General features: G+C 39.0%; 1 protein-coding gene across 4 annotated transcripts in view; it reads left to right on the forward strand.

Moving 5' to 3' along the window:
* CMSS1 (cms1 ribosomal small subunit homolog) overlaps positions 1–24,959 on the forward strand; it is a 389,957-nt gene that overhangs the window by 316,011 nt on the left and 48,987 nt on the right. The gene's annotated exons all lie outside the window — the stretch shown is intronic.

A 24,959-nucleotide genomic window follows, 5' to 3' on the forward strand; every position in this document is an offset into this window, starting at 1 on the left:
TTTTATCAGCAGTAAATTGGTTGGATTTAAACTTCCATATATTTTCCTTTCCTTCATGTTCTGTAAGGATAGAACTAATGATTTACCTATAAAAATGAAAAGTCTGGATAATCAAAAAATAGAAAAGTATCTTCAAGTAAACAAGTCTGATTAGGAAAACTGGTATAATGAAGGGTGCCCCTCACTTCCTCTGAAGCCCACCTATGGCCATTGTTTTTGGAATCGCATGTATTTTAGAGTTTCACATTTTTCTAAAGTGAAAATGATACTAATAGGTTAACTTTAAAAAAAAAAAAAGAAAGAAAGAAAGAAAGATGGGGAAAACATGTTCTTGAATTCTGAATCTTGTTGTTGCAAATAATTTGTACTCTTCAGTTTCCAGGGGCTATTTCTTCATATACTTTACAAATGCCAAATGCCAGGGGGCAGCTGTTTTAGCTCTAAGACATTCCTCAAGTGTCCTGCTTTCATGTCATTATGTAGTGCATTTCTCTTTGCATGGCTGTTATCACTCGATGGCCTTGTCGAGGTGTATCACTGCATACCTCTCTTCACTTTTGTGTCCATATTACTTTTCCAAATGGGCACTGGTTCTCTGAAAACTAGAGGAAGAGGAGAAGAAATAATTCCAACAACACCTCAGATTGGACCAGTGTTTTCTGCTTGGCTAGAAAGTTCCTTTGTGAACAGGAAAATACATGAGTTGAGGCTTTTCTCCCTTCTCAGCCCTTCCTTTCTTTGAAAACGTTATTTCATCCTAGTCTCATTTTCCTTAATAAGTGCCCATCGTATAGATATTGTATCAGCAGAGAACTTGTTCAATTTTTCAGCTCAAATTTTGTCTTTGTAACTGTTGTCTCTGGTAACCTAAAGGACAGGTATATATGCCCATAAGCACAATTTTCACTTCACTTCAAGAGATAGTTCCTGAGTACATGATATGCTGTGCACTGTGCTAGGTCTTGGTACTTTAAAGAGAAAATAAGATGCTACCTTTTCCCTGTCCTTCAAATACTCATGGTCTAGTAGGAGAGGCACATGTCAAAATTCTAATTTTAATCGGCTGAGCAGTATAACAAGGGCTAAACATAATGCTTAGTCCTCCTAGACTGAAGGTCAAGGAAGGTGCACAGGGTGAAGATGGGGTGGGGCTATTTGAACTGGACACCTTGGGGGAGAAGTAGTTGGTTCTGCCAGGGAAAGGGTAAGAAGGTGGGCATTCTAGGGAGGGGACATGTGAGCACAAGCACACTGGCAATAAAGCACATGACAGGTTCAGCAATGGTGAGTTGCTCCCATGCCTGGAGTATAGGGATATGGTGTTCAGTTTTGTACTGTGTAAAGGAGAATATTTATTTGGGCCAGAATGTGAAGGGCCTTGGATACTATGATGCTAAATGTTAACTACCATGTAGACAGTGACGAGCCACCAGTGGCATTTTAGCAGAAAATTATAAACAGGAAGGTATAGTGGGAAGTCCACAGGATTTGAAACCAGAGGCCTTTTTCTGGGACTCTAGAATGTTTCACCTGAAAAGGAACTCAGAGCGCATCTAATTTTAGCCACTTGTTTTACTTATGAAAATTTCGTGACTCAGCTTTAACTTTCACACCACTTGGTGCCCTCTACTTGACAGAAAGCTTTAGAGACGACTCTATGCCAGCAGCTTCCCTAAAGTGATCCCTGGGTTTAAATAAGGTTATCACTGTGCCCTGAAGGGAACCCAGGTGTCACCTCTATGCCCTTTTACTGATGAAGGATGCTGGGACCTCAGAGGCCAGCCTACAGTAGGAAATGAAGAATAGGGGAAGCTGCCACAGCCTGGGGACCAGTGGCATACCTGACAATGGGGTATTTCAACACAGCGGAGATAATCTGAGCAGGTATCTACAAAGTGGTTCCAAGTGAGCTACCTGGGTTGAGGCCAATCCCAAGCAGCAGTTGTGGAATGGGGAGCAGAAGACATGGAAAGATGAGAATTGTGCAAGGAAGCTGAACCTCATCCAAATAAACTGGGTGCTGAGCAGAGAGCTACAGTTCTAGCAGAGAAGTAAAATACACTGAGGAAACCACAGAGCATGGGGGGGGGGGGACTGATCCTAAGAGTTGAACAGATCAGAAGGTGATTGGAGAAAGATTGCTGTTAGCTTATCAGACTTGTTTCTCCAGCAACCAGGCAGGATACAGCCTACAGACTCAAGATCTTCCCATTTAGCCCCTGGGCTGGGTTGGGAAAGCGGGGACTAGCACCAAGGTACTTCTGAGTTTCCAGGCAACTCCATGGTTTGGCATCCTAGGTCAGAACCAAATGCCACGGAGACTAGAGTGTTCTGCTGGGACCAGCTTCACAAATAGCTTCCCAGGAGCACATTGTGGTATTCATTCTCAGTGTTCTGGCACTTGATTTTAAGGTTCTTTTGTAATTTTGCTTAAGAAACACCATACTACATATGTAGTAGAAACTCTGCTTTCCACCACAAACCTCTTTAAATGAGAAAGAGCTAATCTCCCCCTATTCAAAATGCATTGTGTGCCAAACCTTGTGTTTTAAAACAGTCATTTTGAAGCTTTCTAATTGTAGCCATAAGTTAGTTCTCCATTCTCTAAGCCTCTCAAGTTCAGTCAGGGTGGTCCTGGTTAAAATAAATTCATGAAAAATCTCTATTAGAAATCCAACATTTACAGTAGTATAATAGTATCTATTGGTAGTAAAATCATAAAATAAAATAAAAGGATGTTCCTTTTATGTTGTTTTATACATTTTACTACTTGCAATTTTATTCATTCATTTACTCAACAATTATTTCTTGTATGCCAGCCACTGAGTGCTGGGAATCCTGAGTGCTGGGAATAAATAAAATAAAGATTTTATTTATTTATTTGACAGACAGGGATCACAAGTAGGCAGAGAGGCAGGCAGAGGGGTGGGGGGAAGCAGGCTCCCCGCTGAGCAGAGAGCCCAATGTGGGGCTTCATCCCAGGACCCTGGGATCACAACCTGAGTTGAAGGCAGAGGCTTTAACCCACTGAGCCACCCAGGCGCCCAGGAACATGATTATTTAAAAAGCAAATGTTATTGGTTCCTGCCATCTTGGAATTTAAAGCCTATGGGTCTATTCATAAAAATTTTTTTTAAGTTTTTTTTTATTTATTTTAAATTTGTTTTGAAATTTTTTATCAAATACTAAATTTATTTGATTAAGTCTATTTATCAAATAAAGAGAAGTTAATAAATCAGATAGTTAACAGTTTGTGATAGTGCTAGGGTAGAAAGTAAGAGAAAATCAGATTGGCAGAGGACAAAGAGGAAAGGAAGGGCCTACTTTATATGTCAGAGGAGAACCCTGACAAGGTAATATTTAAGCTGAGACCTGAGTAGTGGGAAGGAGTTAGACCAGAAGTAGTGGTCCAGGTATGAGAACAGTAAGCATAAAGGCTGTGAGGGGAGAAAGGAATTGGTATGTTCTAGGAACCCCAGCATTTCACTGTGGCTATGGTATAGTGGGAGACGGCAGGGTAAGTGCAGGACCAGTCACAGCAGGGGGTGTGGGGGTTGGTAGGGAGTGGGTGTGTTAGTATAAAAGCAAACTGCTGTGGATTTTTAATCTGTAGGGTTATATAATTTTATGTACATGCTAAAAAGATCTTTCTGGCTCTTCTGTAGTGAGTGGAGGGAATCAGAGTGGTTACTTGGGGGACAAACACTGCCTGAGCAAGATTCTGCCAGACAGTTGCTCTGGGGTCATCCCTGGGTAGTGACCCGGGAATTCATGGACTCTAGGCAACTTGTCATTACTTTTTCTTCGCCGCTTTTCCCCTAAATGCCCAAATCATTTCATTGCCTGGTGATTAGTAGAAGAAAAGATGCCAGAAGCACTGCCTTTTGTCAGAAGCAAAGGGTCAGGTGAACCATTCAGGTAGGGTCCAGATCCTAATGCTTTTTTGTTAGAATCCTAGATGTCATTTTCACTTTGCAAGTTTGTGAAGCTTATGCCTTCTGGCCACTGTTCTTGAACTTTGTTCCTGGTACACAGAAAGGATTCAGTAAATGTTTCCTAAATTGACTTGACTTTGATTCCCAGTGGTGTGAATGGAGAGGGAGAATTAGAAAGGCCACTAGGGTCCTCGACTTCCTCTCTATATAGAAGTATGTATCAGTGGGCAGCCATGGCTCTTAAACAGTATTTTCAGTCTATGGTGGATATAGATCAGGAATGACTAAAATGATTCTCTGCTAGAATAAAAGGTGCTGTGTACATGCAAAAAGTTTTTTTTTAAGTGCATCTGGTTAGAGTTTAATATGCCTGGGAAAAAAATCACTATTTCTTTCGTGTTTCAGTTACTCAAATATGGCTAAAAATGTGCTTTGGAGATTTTCCAAAGTAAAAACTCTTGAGGTGAGAGAAATTCCAGCCCCAACAATAACTTGAAAATTGGAAGTTGGAATAGCAACTGTTTTTTCATCTGTCTTAACTCTGTCACCAACACTATGATGATTTGATTACATGTGACAAGTCTGGTTTCTGGCCATTAAGCTGCACACTTCAGCTACAGGCACCAGTCTTTCCCTTCTTTTCTTTCAATGATGTGTTGATCGGGGGGCAGAAATGAGAACGATGGGAAAAAGCAAGAGGTTGGGGAGCTCAGGCCTTCCCATTGACCTACAGGTCACACCTGGTGCCCCTGACCTTCTCAGCAGCCTCTTAGGATCAAAGTCTTGGTGCAAACTAGTCTTAGGGTGTTTCTTTCCCTGTCTTTAAGTCCTCACCACCCAGTGTTGTTATTCAGGTGCCATTTGCTTGCTTGAACATGAAGGACATCCAGGAAATGGAAACACATCCCCAAATGGCAGAGGACCACCTAGAAGCCATGTGAGAAGAGAGGGGAGAGCAGTCCTCCTTGAGGTCATGGATATAACACTCTTGGTGCATGCCTGGCACAGAGCATAGTCACTCAACATATGGTGACAATAGCTGCTGCCGCTGTTATTTTCATTATTAATGGCAGTGATTTGTAAATTGATTAGATATGTATGAGTCTTACGCTGTCAGATACCAGCTTTTAGCCTCACCTCTTTCCACTCTGTTCCTCACCCTCACCAACCTTTCAGGCACTGCTTAACACCCTTCTTAAGTAAAGGCTGTTGTCCTAATTTACTCCTATATTTTAGAGTCATCCTCTTCCTAGTACTGGTGTTATCCCAGTGTCTCTCATCTGGTGATCTCCTTCTTATTCTCACTTTGAATGTCTTTATCTGGGAGGAGATAAATCTCTGGAAGCCCAAAGGTACATACGTACATGTGTCACTCTAGCCACATAGTTCATGCCCTGGCTGCTTCCTCTTCCCCATACAAAGGGTAGTTTTGTTACCATCTCACCTCAGGGCTTCTCATAACAGAACATAACTCAGTTAATTTCTTCAGTCATCTTTTGCACTTTGCTAAAGAGCTCTGTGATCTCAGGTGCCTCGTTTTGCTGGAAAGGGAGGGACATGGCACATCTGATCCCTCACTTAGGCAGGAAATAATCATTTCAATTAGGGGCCTGGGAAACACATCTATTTGCAAAAGGAACTGCTATTTCTCTGGCAGTCTGCTTCCTTCTATCTGCCCCCAAGCCCACCCTTGGAAGTCATGGCTAGGCATCTCTCTCAGTGAAATAAATATTGTAATGGGTCAGGTAATTAGTGGACAGAATTATCTTTGGGCTGTAACCTGACTCTAATTGCTGACTTCAGAGAAATAATTTCACATGACATAGCACCTTAGCTGTATGCTAGCTTAGGAGTTTCCACTCATCTCTCCCTTTCAGCCAGATCTCTTTTTCTATTTCTGGGCTTGTTGTGTCAATGAGTCAGGTGGCCCAGACTCTTCCTGTGGATGAAAGGGGCACTCCTGACTTGGATGTATTTTCTGCATATATGAATTATAAAAAGGAAAAACTCTGTGTCCGTTCCTTGGCATAAAAGTAAGGGAAGCTGGAGGGTTGAGTAAGGAAAGTATAAAATAGCCAATATAAATAAACCCTGGCCCTGGGCCTGAATGCAACAAGATGTACAGCATAGAAAGTGACATTCAGAAGTAATGTATTAAAAACAGTCATCATAAGGGATGTAAGATGTAAAAGATCATAATATTTGCCATCGAGTCCTTATCATGACGTTGAAACAATTTACAAAGTAGGATAAAACATCTCTGTGAAGACATGTTTCTTTCTATAACATGGTAGGTGAGGTTTTGTCTCTTCCCCTGGAGCAAGTGTGAAAAAAGTCACCCTGCTCATCTCCATGGGTCCTGAAACTGTTTCAACAACAAATGAGTTGTTCACTGAGGTCTCCTGCTCCGGAATTTGCTGCCTGACTTCAGAGAAATGGTGTACTTTTCATGTTCTTTAAAACATGACATGGTAGGTTCTCATGTATACTAAAAAGACAGTGTGAGAACCAAAATCACCTCTTAAGGCCTAGTTCAAAGCTTGTAAATTATCAAAGAAAATTGCTGTGTATTAGACTTGTGTGGATATTATTAAGAACCAAAAATAGTTGTAATTCTCCTGAGTGATTATTTTATTATTGTTACTGTTTTAGCCTATGGCTATTCTGAATAGTGTGACAAGGTTTCCTTTTTCTCATTGGCTCCTAAAAACCTTAGAATTAAATTTTTGCCCAGTCAATAGCAAATATATAGGTCATTATGGTATCTTTACTATAACTCTTGGATTGATTTCAGGTCTAATTATTTTTTTTCTCATATTTCCTCCCACTTTAAACTTATACTGCCTCATTTTTCTTATAAGCTACCCTAAATCTTTTCTAGGATAAGATGGCCCACAGCTGAATAGTTATTTTTTTAAAAATAAAAAAAATCGGGCAGAGCAGGAAAGAGGGAACCCAGGGAAAAATAACAGCAGGCAAACTGTATAAATGTCAGCAACTTAAACCTCAGCTTCCTCATCTGTAAAATACAGATTTCCAGCATTTTTGTGGGGCTCAAAATTATTTTTCAATAACAAATGTGAACACACTTTATGGATTATAGCACTCCATGTAGCTTTGCTGTGTTTATTTTTAAGCCATTATTAATTAAGGCATTTATGTAGTGCCAAGCTCTTGACCCAGTCTTCATTTCCAAAGAGTAGAAGGACCTTCCATTCTAGTGAAGTGTCTTTTCTGAGAGTCTTCTTGGGGTCTCCTCCAGCAGAGAACCATAATCCTCAGAGCAACACAGAGACAATAGCCTCTCTTCAAGGATGGCTCTGAAACCTCCAAGCCTGGCAGAGTTCTACTTCGAAACCTAGATTAAGACCTGGAAGACATCTGGTCAGTGAATCCTATTTACTTCAATGTCTCAGCATCCTCTGGGATCGTTGATGTGGACATCTGCACAAAACTCCACAGTACAGGTTCCTCCACTACATAAATGTTCCCTTTTAGATTTAGGGCCCCCAAGAGTACCCCATCTCCCACTTAGAAACTTATGGAATCATCATCTAATTGTTAATCTGAAAATTAGAACTTATTGGCAGGGGCAGATTTGTTGAATGGAGAGTATGAGGACAGCCCTTGGTGATCACTTCCGAGCCATTGTTACTAATGAGCTTGTTAGAAATAGTTCTGCTCTTAAGTATGAGGCAGTAACCAAAGACTTAAGAACTACAGCCCAAATGATCCATTCTTATCAAAGGATAAAGTAGATTTTTAAAGTAGAATCTGGTCAGATAAAGCATCCCACAGATCCCATCAGCATCATGATCAAGGCCAGACTCCCCAATGTGGCATAAAACAGGCAGTTCACTCTTAAGGATGAGAGAGAGTCCTAACTATCTGTGTGAGAATGCTTGCTCCCCTGATAGTGGCTGAGGGGCCTGGGCCAGACCCTGCACCTTGCCATACCTTGGCTTTAAAAAATAGAGATTATGAGGATTAAGTTAAACTGTACATGTAAAGTGCAAAACACTGAGGCACTAGGGGGAGGAGAGGGGAGGGGTGATCTTTACAGTCAGAGCCCAGCCTCCTTTAGAGCCTCATTTCCCCCAGCACACCTGTGTATTCTTCACCCAGAACGACTTCCCCCAGCCTTCTCATGTCTGTCACTTTGCACATGTTGTTCTAGAATGCTCTTTCTTTCCTGGTTTGTGCATTGAACTGCTACTCTTTCTTCAACATTCAAATGAGATTAACTTCTTCCTGAATGCCTTTCCTAATAGGCACCAACAGATCCTCCCACTAACAGGAAGTAGTGTTCTGTCCTCCTTGTCCCCCTACTGCTAGGTACTCTGTGCTCCACTTTCACTGTTTGTATAAGATTTATTATTGGGTATTATGTTTTTCATTTTAAAAAAAAACATAGAAATTCCAGTTTTTCTAAAAAAAAGAAAATGATAGCATATGATAGAGAAGCTGTTAACTTTTTAACAACTTTAAACACCATTAGAAATTGTATGTTGTGAAAGATAAGCCAAGATAGTTAAATGCATATTTTTTACTGAGGTATAATTTACACTTACTGAGGTACTCAGATCTTAAGTGTACTATTTAGTCAGTTTTGACCAAGACCTAGTACATTTCAGTCTCACCTGAAAATTCCCCACGGGCCCTTTCCAGTCAGTCTCCCCACCCCATCCTGCCACAAGTACTAACCACTGGTGGGATTTCTGTCATTCTATGTTAATGTTGCCCACTCTAGAAGTTCATATAAATAGAATCATACAGAATGTATTTTGTTGTATCCTGCTTCTTTCACTCAGCAGTGCTTGTAAGACTCATCCATGCTGTTGACATTTACCAATAGTCCATTCCTTTAATTGTTTAATAGTATTTCATCATACAAATACACCAAAATTTATTTAACTGTTTTCTATTGATGCCATCTATCACATTGTGGTTTATTTAGTTTAATGTTTAAATTATACAATAAAATTAGCCTTTTTTTCTTTTAGCATACTAGTCTATGAATTTTAACACACATATAGACTTGTGTAACCACCACCACAATCAGTATGCAGTTTCATCACCTTAGAAAACTCCCTAGTGCTTTTCCTTTATAGTCCCGCTTCCCCTACCCCAAGTCCCTAATGACTTTATATATGTTCTCCATCACATTGCATTTTAATTGTTTATACATGTCTGTCATTCTCACTATATGGTCACCTCCTCAGAGTAAGGACTATATCCTATTCATCTTGTCTCCTCTAGGCTTAGCACAATACCCAGTACATAGCAGGTGCTTATTAAATATTTGAAGGACGAATGACTTAATGTCCATGCAGCCACACAATGAATCCTTAATAATTCTTAGGATAGAAGGAGAAAGCTGAAGAAAACCAACATTAGCTTTGTTCTATCTAAGAAATCTTGGGTATTTTTTTGACAGAAATAGTGATTTTTATGATTGTAAGAAATTATCAAGAATGCTGTCTGGTAATTGCCACTTGAGAGAATGTATTGAGTCATACAAAATGAGTAATCTCCATAAAAGGAGTTCAGCAAATGTTTAATTACACTAAAAATATACTGCTGGTAAGTTCGAGCATGGAAATTAAAAGGAAAAAGTTAAACATGCTTCTTTGTCTATTACCTATTTCTATATTCCAGAAGTCTAAAATTCTTCCCCAGAGTCTCTAATATATTTTCCAGGTATTCTTAACTTTATAAGGATCTTCTACACTATATTTAGAGAAACTCAATATTCACACTGTTACTTTTGACTAAGGTTTCAGTTTACATGCTTTTCCCAAAACTAGTGTCATCTTTATCTAAAATTTGTTTTACTTAAGCCATTAATATTGCAAGTGATACTTGGTTCTTATAGCTAGTGCCTTCCCTAGAGCATATTTAGTTCTTTTCAGCTTCAAATTATTTTTTTCCCTTCAGTGTTTATTGGTGTTTCCTTTTTCATTAATCACAATACTGAAATGACTCTCTCTATATCCTTTTTATCCTCTTAATTTCACCCACCAGAACATTATCTCTTACAAATTGAGCCCTTTGCCAGTTTCATGTCACATTTCTTTAAGCAAATAAATGTTCTCCATATGCTTAGCATATACTCATGAGCCCTGTAGCCTATTACCCCTTTTAAAACAGAAATGGGGAAACAGCTGTTTCTCAATTCCTATAAAATATGTCCTTTTTATAAATCACACTGAGCAACTCTATTTTGATGTCTGCAATATTACTTGGTCCTTGAAACTGTGAATTTCCTGGACCTGAATTTTCCCTCTCACATTTGGGAAGGAGAGATCAATTCTACTAGTTGTTTCATTGTGTTATACAGGCCATGGGATCTTCTCTGTCATTTATTTTGATAGCTAACTGGAGGTCTCACATGGAAGAAATGCCTTCTTCCTTACAGCACAACAAAGCTTTGAACTCTTAAGATTGATGTTGTGTGGTCGTCTTATTTAGAGTTTCAGCAGATGTGGATTGAATATTATCTGTGGACTCTATGCTACATGCAGAGCAAACAAGGATGAAAGAGCACCCTGCTATCAGGTAGCCCACAGTCCAGTCGAGAGGACAGATGCAATGTGATGATTGTTCTAATCAAGAGATACCTAAGCTGTTATGACCTGAAGGAAGAATTGGCACACTGTGGCCTGAGATGGCTACCTGTTTTCATATATAAACTTTTTAAAAATATTTTATTTGTTTGAGAAAGAGAGAGCTAGAGAGAGCACAAGCAGAAGTACTCTCTCTCTGGGGTAGGGCCAAAGAGAGAGGGAGTCGCAAACTCCCTGCTCAGCAGGGAGCTCAATAAGGGGCCAATCCCAGGCCAATCATGACTTGAGCTGAAGGCAGACACTTAACTGACTAAGCCATCCAGGTGGCCCTATATATAAAATTTTGTTGTAACATAACCACACCTACTCATTTATGTATTTTCAATGGATACTTTCAATCAAAGTGTCGTTCTGACAGAGATCATATGGCCCACAAACATAAAGTATTAACTACCTTGTCCTCTAATAAAAAGTTTGCCAGTTCCTGGCTTAGAAGAAGGAACATCGAGAGTATATGTCACCAGAGAATAGACTGGTAGAGAACAATGGCAACAAAGGCAAACAATGGCAACAAAAATGTTCTTCAAGGGACGTTTGGGTGGCTCAGTTGGTTAAGCCTCTGCCTTCGACTCAGATCAACCTTGAAGGATGACAGCATTTTAAGAACTAGGTTCAAGAAGAGAGCACATGAAGTTATGGGTTGAGAACCAAACTATAATGTGCCAGAAAACAAAGGAAGAGTGTCAGAAAATTGAGGGTTGACATCAGTGTCAAAAGCCCCAGCACAATCAAATAAAATGATGGTTATGATGATCTTTTCCTGAGAGTTTATTTGTGTGCCAGACTGTGTGCTAAACAATTTACATTCATTATATCAGCATTCCATGTAACAACCCTATAAGGTAACCCTATGATATTCCCATTTTATAGATGAGGAAACTAAGGCATAGAATGAGCAAGTAACTTTTCCAAGGCCACATAACTTTAAATGGCAGAGGTGGTATTCTAATCCAGGGAGCCTGACTCTAAAGAGCCTCTATTTTTAACCCTGTGCCATATCCAATTTGACAATTGAGAAATTAGTGGTGTCCCTAGCAAGAATAATTTCAGTGGCATGACGTAGGTGGAAGAAAGCCCATAGAAGATTCACAAGTAGATCAATGGATGGATTAATGTAATGGCTAGGGTCTAGCATATGTATGATTTGTGTTATGATTAAATGAAAGTACTATAACAAGACAGTAAGGAAGGGAAGAATGGTTCAGGAAGATGTTAGAACAACTGATTAAATATTTGAAAAGATACTAAGTTAGAGCTTCACTTTATGTTATACAACAAAAAACTAATTCATAGGATCTAACTGTTCTAAAAAAAGATTAAGCTGTACAAAGAGATTAGATGAAAGTATCTACTTTGGGATGGGGAGAACTTTTGAAACATAATTGCTCGGAAAAAATATGATATATTTGATCTCCTTATAATTTAAGACATCCATAGATCAAAAACAACTTTAAAAATTTAAAGATAAGACAATCTGGAATCTTGATTAGATGGTAGACTAGGAGGATCCTGACCTCACTTCCTCTCATGTACACACCAAGGTTCAAACTACATATAGAGTGACTCTCTGAGAATAATCTGAAGGCAAGCTGAATAGCTCTTCCACAACTAAAGATATAAAGGAAAAAGCTACATTGAGAAGGATAGGAGTAGCAGTAACATGGTCTGATCAAGACCCATACCTCTGATACGGTAACTCAATCCTGGAGGGATATCACAGGCATGATGGAGGTCTCTCTAGGGAGCAAGGGGTTCAAGGCCCACATTGGGTACACTCCCCCTGCCCTGAGGACCTGCACTGGAATGAGGAACCCTCATAGCATCTGGTTTTGAAAATAAATGGTTCTTAACTCTGGGAGAACTGGAGGACTATGGGAAACCAAAACTCTTTTTCATAAAGGGTCTGTGCACAAACTCATTCAACCCAAAACCCAGCACAGAGACAGCAATTTGGTAAGTGCCTGGGACATAATGAAGATTTGTTGACTAACGTTAGAGTGTATGCCAGAGGAGCAAGGGTCTGTTGGAACTTTCTCTGGGAACACAAGTACTGGCGGGCACCATTTTTCTTGTCCTTCTGCCTAGCTGGTCTGACACTGGCAGATGCTAATTCTGTCACTCTCCCTCAACCTTGCCAACACTGCTTCCGCTGCAGATGGCCCACCCAACCCACCCACTCCAGCAGGTACCCCTTCAAAGCAGCTCCAGCCCTACCACACCCGGCAGTGACCTTGGCAAGGACTGGCATCCTGCCAAAGAACCTCCTTCCATAGCCTCCGGGTGGCCTCAGCAAAGACTGGCATCCCCCCAAAGTGGCTCGTGCCCAGGGGGCCAGTCCCAGCCACCAAAGGGCACACACAGCCCACATGAGACACCCCTAGAGTGCGTCATTTTGATGACGGGGGATATGGGGGGTAAATCGTGCTTATTGGCCCCACAGGACATCTTCTTCATAAGACCACTCCTTCAAAACCAAGTGACATAGTTCATCAATCTAATACATAGAAACAAAGAGTCAGGCAAAATGAGGAAACTAAAGAATACGTTCCAAACAAACAAAAAAAAAAAACAAAATAAAACCTCAGAAAAAGAACTAAGTGATACAGAGATAAGCAATCTGCATGATAAAGAGCTCAAAGTAATGGTCATACCATACACTTCTCACTGAACTCAGGAAAAGAATAGATAAACACAGTGAGAACTTCAACAAAGAGTTGGAAAATATTTAAAAAAAAATCAGAGTGGAAGACTACAATAACTGAAATGAAAAATATATCAGAGGGAAGCAACAGCAGATTAAAAGAATGCAGAAGAATGGGTCAATGATCTGGAAGAGGGTAATGGAAATCATTCAAGCTGAACAGCAAAATATTGTATATTAGCTAAACTTCAATAATAAATAAAGATCTAACAACTTTAAAAATTAACCTCAACATTAAAAGACCCACAAAAATTGATAAGGAAAACATTAAAAGCCTTCTTGACAAATGAATAAAGGTTAAGAATATTCTATTCATGTAAGAAATACTACATGGCTTATAAAAAGAATAAACTATTCTCTCAGTCATAACCAAATGAATGCACATTAAAATGCAGTCACTTTTACCTATTGGCAACGCTTAAAAATTCAGTACTTGCTGTGGTGTGATGAAACAGGTTTGTTTTTTTCTTTTTAAATAGATGTTGATGACTTACAAAGTGCCCTAAAACTTTATGGAAAATGGTTAAGACCCCTAAAAAACATACAGAGAGGAAGACAAACCATGAGAGACTCTGGACTCCAGGAGACAAACTGAGGGTTATAGAAGGGAGGGGGATGGAGGGTTGGGGTAACCAGGTGATGGATATCACTTTCATTTCTGATTTTATTTATTTATTTCTGATTCTGATTTTATTTATTTCTTTCTTTTTTCTCCTGACGTGTTGTGATGAGCCCTGGGTGTTATATGCGACTAATGAATCATTGAACACTATCAGAAACTAATGATGTACCTACTATATGTTGGATAATTGAACATAATAAAATTTTTAATAAAATAAATACATTAACATACATAACTTATTATATTGTAACTTCCCTTTAGAAATCTATTCTAATTAGAAATAAATAAAATCTAATCAGAAATATGTAAAATCTTAAAAATCTATTACAAAGGCGGATATTGGAAATAATGTAAGGGTAGAAAAACAAATAAGTATAGGCAAACAGTGGCAACAAGAATGTTCTTCAAGGGATGCCTGGGTGGCTCAGTTGATTAAGCCTCTGGCTTTGACTCAGATCATGATCCCAGGGTCCTGGGATTCGGCCCTGCATCGGGCTCCCCATTCAGCAGGGAGCCTGCTTCTCCCTCTCCCTCTGCCTGTTGTTCCCCCTGCTCATGCTCTGTCTCTCTGAAATAAATAAAATATTTTTTTTTAAAATGTTCCTCAAGACTACTAACATGAAAAAGTGCTCATGAGATAATATTAAAAGGTCAGTACTTATATAAGTTATGTAATTTCAAATATGTTAAGTTGTATGCCTATATACATAATATAGTGTACCTACTGTGTATACCTATATACATAACACAGAGACAGAACAAAAGGCAGAAGTGAATGTTTCAAAATTGTAATAGTGGATCTCTTATTTTACTGGGGCCATCTTTTTAAAATGGTACCAAATTTTCTAAAATTTCCACAATTAGTATATATTACTTTTTTTTCTTCTTTTTTCCAATTTATTTATTTTCAGAAAAACAGTATTCATTATTTTTTCACCACACCCAGTGCTCCATGCAAGCCGTGCCCTCTATAATACCCACCACCAGGTACCCCAACCTCCCACCCCCCCCCGCCACTTCAAACCCCTCAGATTGTTTTTCAGAGTCCATAGTCTCTCATGGTTCACCTCCCCTTCCAATTTACCCAAAAGCACATACCCTCCCCAATGTTCATAACCCTACCCGCCTTCTCCCAACCCCCCTCCCCCCAGCAACCCACAGTTTGTTTCGTGAGATTAAGAGTCACTTATGGTTTGTCTCCCTCCCTATCCCATCTTGTTTCATGGATTCTTCTCCTACCCACTTAAGCCCCCATGTTGCATCACCACTTCCTCATATCAGGGAGATCATATGATAGTTGTCCTTCTCCGCTTGACTTATTTCGCTAAGCATGATACGCTCTAGTTCCATCCATGTTGTCGCAAATGGCAAGATTTCGTTTCTTTTGATGACTGCATAGTATTCCATTGTGTATATATACCACATCTTCTTGATCCATTCATCTGTTGATGGACATCTAGGTTCTTTCCATAGTTTGGCTATTGTGGACCTTGCTGCTATAAACATTCAGGTGCACGTGCCCCTTTGGATCACTACGTTTGTATCTTTAGGGTAAATTCCCAGTAGTGCAATTGCTGGGTCATAGGGCAGTTCTATTTTCAACATTTTGAGGAACCTCTATGCTGTTTTCCAGAGCGGTTGTACCAGCTTGCATTCCCACCAACAGTGTAGGAGGGTTCCCCTTTCTCCGCATCCTCGCCAGCATCTGTCATTTCCTGACTTGTTGATTTTAGCCATTCTGACTGGTGTGAGGTGATATCTCATTGTGGTTTTGATTTGTATTTCCCTGATGCCGAGTGATATGGAGCACTTTTTCATGTGTCTGTTGGCCATCTGGATGTCTTCTTTGCAGAAACGTCTGTTCATGTCCTCTGCCCATTTCTTGATTGGATTATTTGTTCTTTGGGTGTTGAGTTTGCTAAGTTCTTTATAGATTTTGGACACTAGTCCTTTATCTGATATGTCGTTTGCAAATATCTTCTCCCATTCTGTCAGTTGTCTTTTGATTTTGTTAACTGTTTCCTTTGCTGTGCAAAAGCTTTTGATCTTGATGAAATCCCAATAGTTCATTTTTGCCCTTGCTTCCCTTGCCTTTGGCGATGTTCCTAGGAAGATGTTGCTGCGGCTGAGGTCGAAGAGGTTGCTGCCTGTGTTCTCCTCAAGGATTTTGATGGATTCCTTTCTCACATAGAGATCCTTAATCCATTTTGAGTCTATTTTTGTGTGTGGTGTAAGGAAATGGTCCAATTTCATTTTTCTGCACGTGGCTGTCCAATTTTCCCAACACCATTTATTGAAGAGGCTGTCTTTTTTCCATTGGACATTCTTTCCTGCTTTGTCGAAGATTAGTTGACCATAGAGTTGAGGGTCTATTTCTGGGCTCTCTATTCTGTTCCATTGATCTATGTGTCTGTTTTTATGCCAGTACCATGCTGTCTTGATGATGACAGCTTTATAATAGAGCTTGAAGTCCGGAATTGTGATGCCACCAACTTTGGCTTTCTTTTTCAATATCCCTTTGGCTATTCGAGGTCTTTTCTGGTTCCATATAAATTTTAAAATTATTCGTTCCATTTCTTTGAAAAAGATGGATGGTACTTTGATAGGAATTGCATTAAATGTGTAGATTGCTTTAGGTAGCATAGACATTTTCACAATATTTATTCTTCCAATCCAAGAGCATGGAACATTTTTCCATTTCTTTGTGTCTTCCTCAATTTCTTTCATGAGTACTTTATAGTTTTCTGAGTATAGATTCTTAGCCTCTTTGGTTAGGTTTATTCCTAGGTATCTTATGGTTTGGGGTGCAATTGTAAATGGGATTGACTCCTTAATTTCTCTTTCTTCTGTCTTGTTGTTGGTATAGAGAAATGCAACTGATTTCTGTGCATTAATTTTATATCCTGACACTTTACTGAATTCCTGTACAAGTTCTAGCAGTTTTGGAGTGGAGTCTTTTGGGTTTTCCACATAGAGTATCATATCATCTGCGAAGAGTGATAATTTGACTAATTCTTTGCCAATTTGGATGCCTTTAATTTCCTTTTGTTGTCTGATTGCTGAGGCTAGGACTTCTAGTACTATGTTGAATAGCAGTGGTGATAATGGACATCCCTGCCGTGTTCCTGACCTTAGTGGAAAAGCTTTCAGTTTTTCTCCATTGAGAATGATATTTGCGGTGGGTTTTTCATAGATGGCTTTGATGATATTGAGGTATGTGCCCTCTATCCCTACACTTTGAAGAGTTTTGATCAGGAAGAGATGCTGTACTTTGTCAAATGCTTTTTTAGCATCTATTGAGAGCATCATATGGTTCTTGTTCTTTCTTTTATTGATGTGTTGTATCACATTGACTGATTTGCGGGTGTTGAACCAACCTTGCAGCCATGGGATAAATCCTACTTGGTCGTGGTGAATAATCCTTTTAATGTACTGTTGAATCCTATTGGCTAGTATTTTGGTGAGAATTTTCGCATCTGTGTTCATCAAGGATATTGGTCTATAGCTCTCTTTTTTGATGGGATCCTTGTCTGGTTTTGGGATCAACGTGATGCTGGCCTCATAAAATGAGTTTGGAAGTTTTCCTTCCATTTCTATTTTTTGGAACCGTTTCAGGAGAATAGGAATTATTTCTTCTTTAAATGTTTGGTAGAATTTTGCCGGGAAGCCGTCTGGCCCTGGGCTTTTGTTTGTTTGGAGATTTTTAATGACTGTTTCAATCTCCTTACTGGTTATGGGTCTGTTCAGGCTTTCTATTTCTTCCTGGTTCAATTTTGGTAGTTTATATGTTTCTAGCAATGCATCCATTTCTTCCGGATTGTCAAATTTGTTGGCGTAGAGTTGCTCATAGTATGTTCTTATAATAGTTTGTATTTCTCTGGTGTTAGTTGTGATCTCTCCTCTTTCATTCATGATTTTATTTATTTGGGTCCTTTCTCTTTTCTTTTTGATAAGTCTGGCCAGGGGTTTATCAATTTTATTAATTCTTTCAAAGAACCAGCTCCTAGTTTCGTTGATTTGTTCTGTTGTTTTTTTGGTTTCTATTTCATTGATTTCTGCTCTGATCTTTATGATTTCTCTTCTCCTGCTGGGCTTAGGGTTTCTTTCTTGTTCTTTCTCCAGCTCCTTTAGGTGTAGGGTTAGGTTGTGTACCTGAGACCTTTCTTGTTTCTTGAGAAAAGCTTGTACCGCTATATATTTTCCTCTCAGGATTGCCTTTGTTGTGTCCCACAGATTTTGAACCGTTGTATTTTCATTATCATTTGTTTCCATGATTTTTTTCAATTCTTCTTTAATTTCCCGGTTGACCCATTCATTCTTTAGAAGGATGCTGTTTAGTCTCCATGTTTTTGGGTTCTTTCCAAACTTCCTCTTGTGGTTGAGTTCTAGCTTCAGAGCATTGTGGTCTGAAAATATGCAGGGAATGATCCCAATCTTTTGATATCGGTTGAGTCCTGATTTAGGACCGAGGATGTGATCTATTCTGGAGAATGTTCCATGTGCACTGGAGAAGAATGTGTATTCTGTTGCTTTGGGATGAAATGTTCTGAATATATCTGTGATGTCCATCTCATCCAGTGTATCATTTAAGGCCTTTATTTCCCTGTTGATCTTTTGCTTGGATGATCTGTCCATTTCAGTGAGGGGAGTGTTAAAGTCCCCTACTATTATTGTATTATTGTTGATGTGTTTCTTTGATTTTGTTATTAATTGGTTTATATAGTTGGCTGCTCCCACATTGGGGGCATAGATATTTAAAATTGTTAGATCTTTTTGTTGGACAGACCCTTTGAGTATGATATAGTGTCCTTCCTCATCTGTTATTATAGTCTTTGGCTTAAAATCTAAGTGATCTGATATAAGGATTGCCACTCCTGCTTTTTTCTGATGTCCATTAGCATGGTAAATTCTTTTCCACCCCCTCACTTTAAATCTGGAGGTGTCTTCGGGCTTAAAATGAGTTTCTTGGAGGCAACATATAGATGGGTTTTGTTTTTTTATCCATTCTGATACCCTGTGTCTTTTGATTGGGGCATTTAGCCCATTAACATTCAGGGTAACTATTGAGAGATATTATTTTAGTGCCATTGTATTGCCTGTAAGGTGACTGTTACTGTATATTGTCTCTGTTCCTTTCTAATCTACCACTTGTAGGCTCTCTCTTTGCTTAGAGGACCCCTTTCAGTATTTCCTGTAGAGCTGGTTTGGTGTTTGCTAATTCTTTCAGTTTTTGTTTGTCCTGGAAGCTTTTAATCTCTCCTCCTATTTTCAATGATAGCCTAGCTGGATATAGTATTTTTGGCTGCATGTTTTTCTCGTTTAGTGCTCTGAAAATATCATGCCAGCTCTTTCTGGCCTGCCAGGTCTCTGTGGATAAGTCAGCTGCCAATCTAATACTTTTACCATTGTATGTTACAGACTTCTTTTCCCGGGCTGCTTTCAGGATTTTCTCTTTGTCACTAAGGCTTGTAAATTTTACTATTAGGTGACGGGGTGTGGGCCTATTCTTATTGATTTTGAGGGGCGTTCTCTGAACCTCCTGAATTTTGATGCTCATTCCCTTTGCCATATTGGGGAAATTCTCCCCAATAATTCTCTCCAGTATACCTTCTGCTCCCCTCTCTCTTTCTTCTTCTTCTGGAATCCCAATTATTCTAAGTATATATTACTTTTAAATCAGAGAAAAGGGTTAAAAAATTTTTTTAGTGATGACCTCACCAAATTGATAGTATAGAATTGACAAACTCAAGTTTTGCTTTAGTCTCTTTTATTTATTCACCCCATTAGACTGTTACATCTCAGTTTATCCCAAACTGTCATGTAAAACCTCAGAATTATGGTTCTTAAAGACCATTCCAAACACAAATCCTATGTATTTTTCATGTAGATGGTAATTAGTTGATAAGTTAATATCCTAAAGCCCGGTTTCCAGTAGGAATCTAAAACGATGATGCAAATAAATTATCTTGTTCTAAATTACACAAAAAGGTAATTTCTGGCATTTTCCATTGAAAAGGTGGGTAAGAGGGACGCCTGGGTGGCGCAGTTGGTTAAACGACTGCCTCCGGCTCAGGGCGTGATCCTGGAGTCCCGGGATCGAGTCCCACATCAGGCTCCCAGCTCCATGGGGAGTCTGCTTCGCTCTCTGACCTTCTCCTCACTCATTCTCTCTCTCACTGTCTCTCTCTCTCAAATAAATAAAATAAAATCTTTAAAAAAAAAAAAAAAAAAAAGAAATCTCTTTAAAAAAAAAAAAAAAAAGAAAAGGTGGGTAAGAAAGTTAAGCATTCTGATGCAGGGCATGTGAACATTACACCCACCTTTAATGATTCACAAGATGTACATTAAGGGCATACATGAAGTAATCTAATAGGTAGCTGATGTCTCTGAAGGCTACAGAGAAGTCTTAACAGAAACTGTGCTTTTACATTGTAACATTTCTCTTCCTTGGGATCACACTTTATAACAAGAGTGAGTGAGTAGCAGGTCTAGCTGCAACCTCATAGGCTTTTTCCTTATGAAATTTCTGTTCAGGGGACATGATGTAACTTGCATACCATGTAACAGGCCATGTTCACCTATATTTTTTAAAATGTTACCCTATCCTTCTATACTTCAACATTCTACCTCACTCTGGAAATTTTGACATATCCAGGATATACAGCATTCTTAATAGAAATTGGCCTGAACCAGAAGAGAATCATAAATCAGAGCAGTATGACTTCATCAGTCCAGAAATGAGAAAACTGGCATAAAGTAAGTGATTTTCCCAAGATCACAAAAGTTGGAATAGAATGTAAGCCTTCTAGGACCTCTTTCATCACTCCCCTATACTGGCACTTCCCAAAATGTGTACACAGAGCACTGTTCTGGGAGCTGTTAACAGTTGTGCTGCGAAGAGCAGAGTTCAGGGGTGAAATAAGCCTAAGAGTGACTTCATTTCCATTCCCACACTTGGAAAATAGCAGTGCATATTAACATATTAAAGGACAAAGCAAATACCGAACCAGACAGGATGTGGGAATGAAAAGCATAAACCAGAAGTAGTCTAGCAGGCCAGGATATATTTTCTGCCCAGCTGAAATGCAGGATAGAAGCAGGGATGGGAGAGAGAATTAATTACTGACATAATCTGGACTAAATGGGTCCAAAGCCCCAACAGGGCTTTGTTTTGGAGAAGGGGAGCTGCTCACCACACGCATCAGCTTCTGCTCCAGTTAGATGAGTGTGTTCAAATTTAAGAACATAGATTATTATATTCAACTAGGCTCTATGCACAAAGCCCCGTGGATTCTGATATCCAGCTGAGAGACTGGTACAACCGAAGAGCTATAAAGTTTGCTTTTCAAGTTAGATGAGCAGTACTGCATAGGAGTTAAGGGGCCCTAAATTAAGACTGCCTAGATCCAAATCCCAGCTCTCTCACTAACCTTGGGCAAATGCCTCAGTTTTCACCTCTGTAAAAGAGATTTTAATAACAGTACCCATCTCATAAGAGTGATATGCAAATTAAATGAGTTAATGTATGTAGAGCATTTAGAACACTGTCCTGCACAAAATAAGGATGATGTAAGAGTTTTTATCATTATATTAGCTTCTATTCAAGGAACAAAGAATTTATATAACAGTGCTTCCAAATGTACCAAGCATGCTCATCCAGTAAACATAATAATTCTATTAAGACCCGGATTGCCGGGGCACCTGGGTGGCACAGTGGGTTAAAGCCTCTGCCTTCAGCTCAGGTCATGATCCCAGGATCCTGGGATCGAGCCCCGCATCGGGCTCTCTGCTCAGCGGGGAGCCTGCTTCCTCCTCTCTCTCTCTCTCTGCCTGCCTCTCTGCCTACTTGTGATCTCTCTCTGTCAAATAAATAAAAATTAAAAAAAAAAAAAAAAAAAAGACCCGGATTGCCACTGCCAGCAGCCATGGCTCTACTTACCTAACTCTGACTGCAAAAGTTGACCAGAAAAAGTTAAATTTAAATTAGTCATAGTTTGAAAACTGCCCCCCAAATATGTAAATGTATCAACATTCAAATTAGGAAGAAGAAATGAACTCAACATTAAAGACTAAAATTGAGGCCATCTTGCCCAAGCTTTTTATCTATTTTTTTTTAATCTAAAAAAAAAATAAGATTTTTTTTAAATGCCTGATTGTTGGACAGACAACAACCAGGTAGCCATTCTGCCTGCAGAGTTGTCCTCTGATATCTAAATGATCTTCACAGCATTTTTGTAACTTCAAGCTAGAACAGGTCCTGTGACACCATGATTTTTTACATTAAATGTCCCTTTCTCTGTTACTGTAGCCCAGGCTTAATAGTGAGAGTTTGCACAAAAGGTCAGGTTCCCGTGGCTCTGAGTGCTTTGGCCCTGATGTGAGCTGGTGGTTACTGAGGAACTCTGTGTGCATTTTTTAGAAGGTAGGAAGGGAGGGAGGAAACGAAAGAAGGAGGGGAGGAAGGAAAAAGAGAAAAGAAAAGTATTACTAACTTGAAGATTTAGTTTTGCTGACATGGAACTGGCAACAGAAATTTTGTAGCATTTAAGTTCTCCACAAAAAGAAGGTGAAACTTTTTCTTCAGCCATGCATTTTTGAGGTGATCTTATCAGTCTCAGTACTTTGCTTTCAAAGTACTTTCTCTTGACTTTTTCTTTCAGAGTTTCAGGACCCACCAAGCTACTCCAGTTCAGAATTTTGCAAGCATTTCATTCCAAATTTACTAAATTTAAAGTTTTCTGTGGGAACTGGTACCATATTTTGTAAGCAAAGTTTGGATCCGTTGCTAAGGACATCTTCAGCTATGAAACTAAGAGCATTACTGGAATGTAGAGTAGGCTGTAGCAGTTGCCAGTAGACATGGCAAAATTAGAGGGGGAAAGGAATCCCCCCTCCTACATTCCCCATCCCAATTCAAAATGACAAGAAAATTTCTGATAGTGTCAACTCACAGGGTTTTTTATTTATAAGCATTTGTTTTGTCAGATCTTTTGGAGAGAAGGAAGAGGTAGAACATGCCCAGTTTCTTGCAGTATATGCGAGTGAGAAGCAAAAAAGGAAAAGATGGTAGGTAGGAAAAACAGAACAAAACAAAACTGGAGAGGCATATGCCAGGTTAAACATAAAGCCTGAGGAACCACTACAAGCCTGTGGAAGACTTTGAATTAGTCCAGTGACATTATACCTGAACCTGGGCCTCGTGGCCAGAAAAGGCCGGGAGACTAAAGGTTGAGCCTGCCCAAGCTTCTCTGAACAGCTGCTCCCAAAGCAATCAGGTACCATGATTGGGCCTTAGGTTTGCTGCTCATCCTGCCACCTATCACTGAATTCTTCCTTTGCATACTAGATCCTGCTCTCCTTTTCTTTTCCTTTTTCCACATTTTCCTTTCTCGGTTAAAGCTGCAACTACTTGCTAGATTATAGCCCTAAAATAGTCTTGTTTCTACTTTTGAAGGATGGATTGAGTTGAATTTTGGAGGATGGGGGTAAGGCTTTGAAGAAAACTAGAGATGACAAGCAAAAAGGGATAGCTAGCATTCTGAACAGAGTAAATGAGAGATACGCTTACAGATAGTATTCTTTTCTGGCATGACCTACTTGATTATAAGTACTTATTTTTTAGTCTTGGTATAGCTGTAGTAATTATTTTGAAAAGTGTACAAAACAAAGGATGGAACATGACCACTGTTAGGATAAGTGGAGTCAGAATTGAGAGCCCCTTCTTTCATTGAATGCACTTTCACTGTTTGTCCTTCCCTTCCTCTCCCCTCAAATTCCCTATCTGCTATTTTGCCACTGTGGCCTTTAGGGCCTTCACTGAGTTCACTCTTCACAGGGTCGTGTTCTTTGGATGTGGGAACTGTGTTCTTTCTCAGTGATGCTGGTGGGAGTCCCTTAATGAGCTGGGAACAAGCTTCTTGAAGAATAGTTCCCAGTCCTGATTCTCCTGGCCAAATAAAACATTCTGGCTCTTAGGGATGAGTAATTTTAGCAAAAACACTTTAGACTGTTGAAGTACAGCTGTGTCTCCAATATTATTTTTCATCATGTATAGTTAGATTTCCCAGAGAACAGCTGACCCCTCTAGAAATATAGAACACTCCCTCAAATAAGTGAAATTGAACTAAATTAAACAAGATGCATTTTTAAAAACTGAGTCACAACTTAATGAACAATTCAACCAATAGGAAGTTGTAATGATTCTAAACTTATCTGCACCAATATACCTATGAGATATGTAAATAAAACTTGGTAGAATTGCTGGAAAACGTGGACTAATTCAAAATAAGAGTGGGAGATGTTAATGCACATGTTGATAAAACAAAAATGTATACACATATAACATATTTGAAAACCATAATTAACAAGTTTATCTATGATCATGGATATCTATGATCATGTAGAACTCTGTACCTAACAATGAGAAACTATATATTCTATTCAGAAATGCTTTGAAACACTTTTTAATTGTTTATGTAGTAGGCCAGGGCCTGGCAAACTGAAGCCCGTGGACCAAATTCAGACAGGATATGTTTCTATAAATAGTTTAACTGAACACAGCCATGCCTACTTATTTATATATTGTCTAGGGCTGCTTTTGCACAACAGCAGAGTTTGAGTAGACATTATTGCTCTGCAAACCCTATACCTATTTACTATATTGCATTTCACCTAAAAAGCTCACTGGTCCCTGCACTAGAAAATAAAACAAGTTATAACAAATATCAAAGAATTGGTATGCAAGCCATTTTTCTAACCACAGTACCAAAAAATGATAACTAAAAAAAATCTGTTTGGAAATTTAAAAATGCACTTCCAAATAACTCATTAGTCAAAGAAAAATCATTATAGAAACTTTTAAAATATTTAGAATTGAATAACTATGAAAATGATATACATTTAAAACATATGGTATTCAACTTAAGTTATATTTAGAGAAAATACATACACTTATGCTTATATCAGAAAAAAAGATATTTAGTGGGCTAAATATCCAACTGCAAAACAGAAAATCAGTAGAGTAAACCCAGAGAAAGTTAAGAACATTGGTTCAGTAGAAATCAAAGATGCAATAG

Source organism: Neovison vison, chromosome 6, assembly GCF_020171115.1.
Source record: "Neovison vison isolate M4711 chromosome 6, ASM_NN_V1, whole genome shotgun sequence".
In the NCBI taxonomy this organism is placed as follows: Eukaryota; Metazoa; Chordata; class Mammalia; order Carnivora; family Mustelidae; genus Neogale; species Neogale vison.